Source organism: Engraulis encrasicolus, chromosome 21 (genome assembly GCF_034702125.1).
Source record: "Engraulis encrasicolus isolate BLACKSEA-1 chromosome 21, IST_EnEncr_1.0, whole genome shotgun sequence".
Lineage (NCBI taxonomy): Eukaryota > Metazoa > Chordata > Actinopteri > Clupeiformes > Engraulidae > Engraulis > Engraulis encrasicolus.
Window position 1 is genome coordinate 14,789,206 of NC_085877.1, and position 7,500 is coordinate 14,796,705.

Sequence of the window (7,500 nt, forward strand, 5' to 3'; positions counted from 1 at the left end):
GAGGTAGAGAGAGAGGGAGAGAGAAGAAAGAAAGAAAGAAAGAAAGAAAGAAAGAAAGAAAGAAAGAAAGAAAGAAAGAAAGAGAGGAAGAGAGATTGAGAAGGAGGGAGATAGGAGGGAAGGCAGAGATACAGAGAGAGACAGAAAAAGAGAGAGAGAAAGTGGGTGGGAAAGAGATAGAGAGGAGATGTATCACCGTAAATGAGCAAGCACAACATGGGGAGGCGCTCAGGACATGACCCCTCTAATGGAGGTTAAGCTCCAGGCCCCATAAAACAGAGAGAGAGAGAGAGAGAGAGAGAGAGAGAGAGAGAGAGAGAGAGAGAGAGAGAGAGAGAGCAAAAGGAGATGATAGAGGAGTAGAGGAGGAACAGTTCTCTTCCTTCATAATTCATAATTAAGATTAAAATGTGTGTAAGACGGAGAAACATTTATGGAAGTGTAAACTTGTGAGTAATAAACAATTATAAATTGTAATTATAAATTATTAAACAATTACAAATTGCCGGGGAGAACGCAGAAGAGAAGGAGAAAGAGAAGAGAAAATAGCAGTGGGACGGAGGTTGGGGGTCAGAAAGCCAATAGAACAAGCAGCTTTGTCATCACAAGCCTTGTTACTGAAAATGGAGAGACACATAAAGAGAAAGTAAAGGAAAGACAGAAAGAGGAGGAGGACAGCAAAAAGAGAGAGATAGAGTGAGAGAAACAGGGGTGTCAGTGAGGCAATAAAAACAACCCGTCTGGTCACCACAGGTTTCACTACAGAGTGTGAGAGACGGAGAGACAAAGACAGGCAGAAAAAGAAAGAAAGAAAGAAAGAAAGAAAGAAAGAAAGAAAGAAAGAAAGAAAGAAAGAAAGAAAGAAAGAAAGAAAGAAAGAAAGAAAGAAAGGAAAAGAAAAAAGAGATCAGCAAGAGAGGAGAGAAGTCAGCAGCATGGGGTGTGAGAGAGACAATAAAAACAACCCGCTTGCTCATCACAGCTGTAATTACAGTGAAAGCGGTGGAGAGACAGAGAGAGCAGAGAGAAAAGAAAGAAAGGAAAGAAAGGAAATGGAGAGAGCGTTTGGTATTTGGAAGAGAGAAGTGTGTAGGGGTCAGAGGTAGAGTGACAATAAAAATCAAGCTACTGGTCATCAGAGTGAGTGAGAGAGAGAGAGAGAGAGAATGGAGAGAGAGAGTTGGGAGAGAGTGAGAGAAAGAGGATAGAAGTCATCAGCATAGGGGTCAGAGGACCAATAAAAACAAGCTGCTTGGTCATCACATGCTTCATTATCATTACAGCTGGTGAGAAGAGGAGAGAAGAGAAGAGCAGTGCGGAGCGGAGCGGTGACCCGACTGAGGACTTGGAGCCGGTCAGGTTTCACACTCTGCTGCTTCCCTTGGCCGCTGCTGAGGCCTTTGTTTTTCACAGGGGGCAGCTGACGGAAGGCCAGAACAGACGCATCTTTGCTCTCTCGTTCACTCCGTCTCTCTCTCTCTCTCTCTCTAGCTCTCTCTCTCTCTCTCTCTCTCTCCCTTTCCGTCGTTCACTCTGTCTGGCTCTCTCTCTGTCTCTCGCTCTTTTGCTCTCAATTTCAATTTCAAAATATTCACACTGTGTGTGTCTGTGTGTGTGTGTCTGTGTGTGTGTCTGTGTGCGTGCGTGCGTGCGTGCGTGCGTACGCGCGCGCGCGTGTGTGTCTCAGTTGGAGTGGTGGTTGAGCGGCACAAACAGGAAAAAAGCTCTACGATAAAGTGTCTGATATTCAGAAACTCCAGATGAGATTAATGTTCCATGCAAACTCTGTGTCTAGTCTTTATAAACACAGGTGGATATCCTGATTTCAAAAAGCAAACAAAAATGGCTGTTGCGCATTCATCCTGTCTGTACAATCAAATACAGTGCAGTTGACTTGACTTTGATCTATGTGTGTGATCATCTATATCAGGGGTTCCCAACCTTCTCCAACTTGGTGCCCACTTGAAATGTTCACAAATGTCCGGGGCCCACCTCTGACCCAATAAACAAAACTCAAATACACTAAGTAGTCAACAGCAACACACACACACACACACAAAACTGTTATTTTGGTTTTTAGAAAATGATTTCAAAGCCCACTTTCAAGGCCCCAGCCCACAGTTTGAGAATCGCTTATCTGTATGCATGTACAATGAGATTAAGAATGCACAATGATACTCGGAAGGGTGAGCCCTCTTTATCTTTTTCTTGTCATCATAGAAATATACGATTTATTCAATACACACTCAGTAAATGTTGCGGTCTCTTTTTTAAAATATTTTTTAGGGCTTTTTGTGCCTTTATTTCCGACAGCACAGTGGAAGAGAGCCAGGAAATGAATGGGGAGAGAGAGACGGGGAAGGATTGGCAAATGACCTGGGCTGGAATCGAACGTGGGTGGCCGGCATAGTAACCCAGTGCCCTACCGATAGTCCACGGCAGGGCCTAAATGTTGCATTTTTGCGTTTTAATTCAACACATAACGAGTAGGTCTAACTACTGTATGAGGAGTGTGAAATTGTCTCTCTGAATGTTGAATTAACACTGCAACCTTTATTAAGCATGTGCGATGGGCAATGTGGGATTGAGAATGTTTGTGTGACCGGGTTTTTACTTTCTAAGGCCAAAATCTCCACCTCTGGCTACAATACAAACATCCATCCATCACAATTAAGATTCAGAGTTACACTACATTTCATTGCCCTGTTATTTACTCAGAACATGAACACAGTGTAATTAACCTCTCGCTCTCCCCCCTCTCTGTCTCTCTCTGATTCTTTCATTCTTTCTTGCTCTCTTTTCCTCCTCTCTTTCTCTTTTCCACCTCTCTTTCTCTCCTTTTCACACATAGACAGAGAGAGAGAGAAAGAGAACTGAGAGAGAGAGAGAGAGAGAGAGAGAGAGAGAGAGAGAGAAAGAGAACTGAGAGAACTGACTTGTACTTGCAATCGTCTTGTGAGGCCCAGTTGCTCATACTTATGCGTTCATAAGTAAAACAATACTGATGCTAAATTAAAACAGTGAAAGCAAAAGCCTTTCTCCATTCACTATGTGTCAACTGCCTGCTGAATGTTCTCACAGCTCCGTTCTATGTAATCCAGTCAGAGTAGGCTTTGTTGGCAAGACCCAGGGATGGATTATGACTCCATGGGCCCTTGGGCCAGACAACAAGAAAGGGCCCCCTCCATGGATGTTACTAGTTTACCAAAAAAGATTCAGGGTTTAATGCCAGATGTTAGAGACCCGATGTTGTTAGAGGTTCGGGGGTATGTCTCCGGAGTAAATCTGGAAAAAAAACAGTTGTTAAATATGTGATTTTAATATATTATGAAAAGGAAATAGAGGCCTGGCTTTCAAGGCCCCCTTGACTATTGGGCCCTTGGGCTTGGGCCCAGTAGGCCCATGCAGTAATCCACCCTTGGCAAGATGTTGAGTCAGTCTATGAGCCAGCGTTCTAAGTGGAGGCTGTCAGACAGCCTCGCTTGACACAAAGCAGACGGCTCCTTTATCGATCGCACCCCCCTTTGTAATAGAGCCCAACTGGAGTACAGTGGATGTAGAGTGAAAATGAGAGAGAGAGAGAGAGAGAGAGAGAGAGAGAGAGAGAGAGAGAGAGAGAGAGAGAGAGAGAGAGAGAGAGACAGACAGACAGACAGACAGACAGACAGACAGACAGGGAGAGAGACAGACAGACAGACAGACAGACAGACAGACAGGGAGAGAGTAACACAGAGGGAGAGAGAAAAAATGGGTAGCATGGGTTGGTTGGTCGATGCTGGCTGTGCTCAATTCCACTCCAGCCCCCTTGCCAGATGCAGTGGTGGTGGTGGTGGTGGTGGTGGTGGTGGTGGAGGCGGCGTTAGTTTGAAAAGGTAGGATTTGGGGTCAGGCTGAGAGTAGGAGGCAGGACTGGTGGGTGTGGAGCACACAGTTTCATAGTCCACAACCCACACTCTTCGTGACCTGTGATGGTGATGAGTAGTGATAGGAGAAGGTATGAGTGGGGTTAAAGGGACAGTTTGGTCAATTTCAACATGCAGTTGTATTGCTCAAGCTACCCTTGACTTGTCAGTACCTGGTGATGCCACATTTTTCGGCTCAGCCCTTTCCGAGATATGAGCAATTCTAATGGGGGCAGCGTTTGTTTACATTTTAAACAATTTAAACACAGGCCTTCTCCAAATATTTTCCCAAAAGGTACTGCTGTTTGCTAGTTGTCTGCTGATGTTTTATAACCTTTTGGATGTTTTTGGGAATAAATAAAAATGTTTTTTTGAAATGTAAACAAAGAGCTGCCCCCATTACAATGAACAGGATCTCGGAAACGGCTGAAGAAGAAGAAAAAAAAATCTCAGGCACTGACAAGTCCAGGGTAGTGTGAGCATTACAACTGCATGTTGAAATTGACCAAACTGTCCCTTTAAGCTAGTGCCTAATAAAGTGTATAGAGCTTGCGTTCTGGGCTTGCTTGCATGCATGGTCTTCCACATCGAACTCCTTGCAAGATATGGTGGTGAGGGGCCCTGGGGGTTAGCTTGAGCAGGGACACCGACAGAGGGGGACAAAGGGGTCACTTCTCCCGGGCGAGGCCAGAGAGAAAAGGGGCCCAGAGTTGAATCCTCATTACATTGTATGTACGTATTGGGTTTGGGCCCTTTCAGGTGTCTTTGTCCCGGGCCCAGGCAAAGCTGTCAGTGGCCCTGAGTTCGAGGGCTGGGATTAGGGGATTAGGGGTCTCTAACTAAATTACAGTGGAGGTGGGGTGAAGAGAAGCAGAAACAGAACAGAAACGAGAAACAGAACGAGAACGAGAAACAGAACGGAGGAGTGTTGAGGTGGGTGGACTGGTGGGTGCTGCTGAAGCCCCCTGTTTTATATCTCGGCCCCCTTGCATGACAGTTGGTGAGGGTACTACTTTATGAAGGTACAGTAGGAAGGGATTTGGGACAAAGGTGTCTGACTACAGTACAGCGGATGTACAGAAGATTACAAAAGAAAAGGACGCAATGAACCAGGGGCGCTGCCAGAAATGTTGGGCCCCATGAAAGATTCAAATGTTGAGCCCCCCTAAGGGCCCCTGTCAGTTCTGTCAGTGTAACACCTTTCCCCCCTAGCAGCAACCATGCGACGAGCAGTGAAGCCCATGTCTTACAACCTGGTCCCATTGCCAGATTTTTGGGGTAGCTTGAGAAGGAAGAAGGGAAGTTGGACTAGTGCTTCATTAAAAGTGCCTGTCATTTTTTTAACCCTTTATCACAGAGCATCTGTTAAAACCTTATTGTCACCAAAATGGTAATGAGCCAGTCTTAATCGGTTGCCTAAGACTCTTGCATTGTTATTGCAATGTTGTTATAATGTAGTATTTTCAGCAGAGTGTTGAGTGTTTTCAGCAAGGCAGGAAGAGGGTTAAGGACGGGCCATTTGCAGTAAGACACAACAGAAAAAAATGAGGAGAGGAGGATTGGTTGTTGGTGGGGTCCCAACCCAACCCAGGCGCCCGTGCTATAGATGGGGTGTTATGGGGTAGCTTGACAGGATAGGAAAGTGGGCGGGGGTTTCCGGCTACGGCACAGTAGGTGTGGGTTCAAAAAGACAGAGAAACGAGGAGCGGTGAGGTGGGTGGATTAGTAGGTGTTGGCAGGGCCCGATTAAGATGGTGGTGGTATGGGGCTCGTAGGCTATACATTGCTGTGGTCCCCGCAAATGACAAATTCCGCAATAAAACTAGGTAGATAGCATCATAATTCTGAGTCAGGAATGGTATTGGTATGGGTATTGAAAACTCAACATCTTCTTGACACAATTCCAGAATTATTGATTGAACCGGGGCCTCCCTGGCAGGTGGGGGCCCCTGGGCTGCAGCCACATCTAGCCTGTGCATTAACCCGGTCCTGGGTGCTGGGGGCCCCTTTGTCTTACAACTCAGCCCCCTTATGAGATGGAGTGATGGGGGTAGTTTGAAAGGGTAGGAGCCAGGAGGGGTGTGGGGTTAGTGCCTGCCTACAAGAAAGTACAGTATATGTACGTTTTTGCAAAACAAATAAGGAAGAAGAAAGAAAAACTGGGACAGATGGACTAGTTGGTGTTGGGGCCCTCATTTCTCGAACCCTGACCCCCTTGCAAGATGGGGTGCTGCGAGTACTTTGGAAGGAGAGGATGTGTGGGTATCTGACTAGAGTACAGTATTTATAGAATGAAAGCAGAAAAACGAGGGGAAACGAGCAGAGGAGGGTGGGAGTTTGGGTGCTGCATTGGGCCATTTCCCCGACCCCGACCCATTTGGATGATGGTGTGCTGGGGGGTAGTCTGTGAAGGTAAGAGGTAAGAGGGGGGGTTAGCGGGTGAAGTTGAGGAGTGGGAATAGTGGGGGTCCTTGATTCCTTGTGCTGCGTGCCAAGCATGCAACCACTCTACCCCCCCGCCAGAGCACTCAGCACGAGGGGTTCGCAGGGGTCTGGAAACCATTTTCTCTACAAAAAATCCATGGCTGAAAGGCAGACTGAAAAAAGACAGAAGGAAAAGAAAAGAAAAGAAAAGAAAAGAAAAGAAAATAATGGTTACAGGATAGGCTGAGGAAAAGTTGAATTTCTTTAACCGTGTCACTCCATGGAGAATGGAAAACAGACTGAAGTGGAATGGAGAGGGTGAGAATGGATGCAAACAAAGAAGGAAAGTTTATCCCTTTCGATGACCACTGAAGACCTGTACCTGTTCAACTTCACCAACACATACAGCCCTGATCAAAGACTTTTGAGACGTTTTAATCAAAGACCTGACGTTTGCTTAGGGACTCAAAAAACCTCCCCCCTATACTGCCAACCCCAACAAAGGGACTCACTCGCCAGTACAAATGCAGACACTTTCCTTCCTCCTTGTCTGGCCGCTTAGCTCTCCCCTTGGAACCATAGAAGACATTTCTGGAACTGTATACAGCACTGTGACAGATTTGTGTGTGTGTGTGTGTGTGTGTGTGCGCGTGTGTGCGCGTGTGCGCGTGTGTGTGTGTGTGTGTGTGTGTGTGTGTGTGTGTGTGTGTGTGTGTGTGTGTGTGTGTGTGTGTGTGTGTGTGTGTGTGTGTGTGTGTGTGTGTGTGTGTGTGCGTGCGTGCGTGCGTGTGTGCATTTGTGCATGTGCGTGTTTGTGTATGCACGTGTATGTGGCAAAAGGACAGGGCGAAGATATCGAGCTCATCTGCCATAGCTGTTTGCCAACAGTGCATTGATCCTCATGCGTGCCCTCGTTCCCCTGAGGACCACACAACAGCTTGCAAAAGATGAACAGAACAAGACCAACATGGAGGAGGAAGAAAAGAAGCGACACCACTAACACACCGGAGGAGAGAAAGGTACAAGAGACACTATAAACACAGAGGTTTAAATAGCTCTCTGAAGGCCCACAAAGCGCTTAGAGAGAATGAAAATAACAAGACAGGTCGAGTAGGAAAACCTGGCAGAGATAAAATGCTGAAAAAAAGTAGGTGAAATACACAGGCAATGGTTT

General features: G+C 46.3%; 1 protein-coding gene across 1 annotated transcript in view; it reads right to left on the reverse strand.

Annotated features, from left to right (window-relative positions):
* The window catches only part of hspa12b (heat shock protein 12B), a 59,588-nt gene that overhangs the window by 16,986 nt on the left and 35,102 nt on the right, over positions 1 to 7,500 (reverse strand). The window lies entirely within an intron of this gene.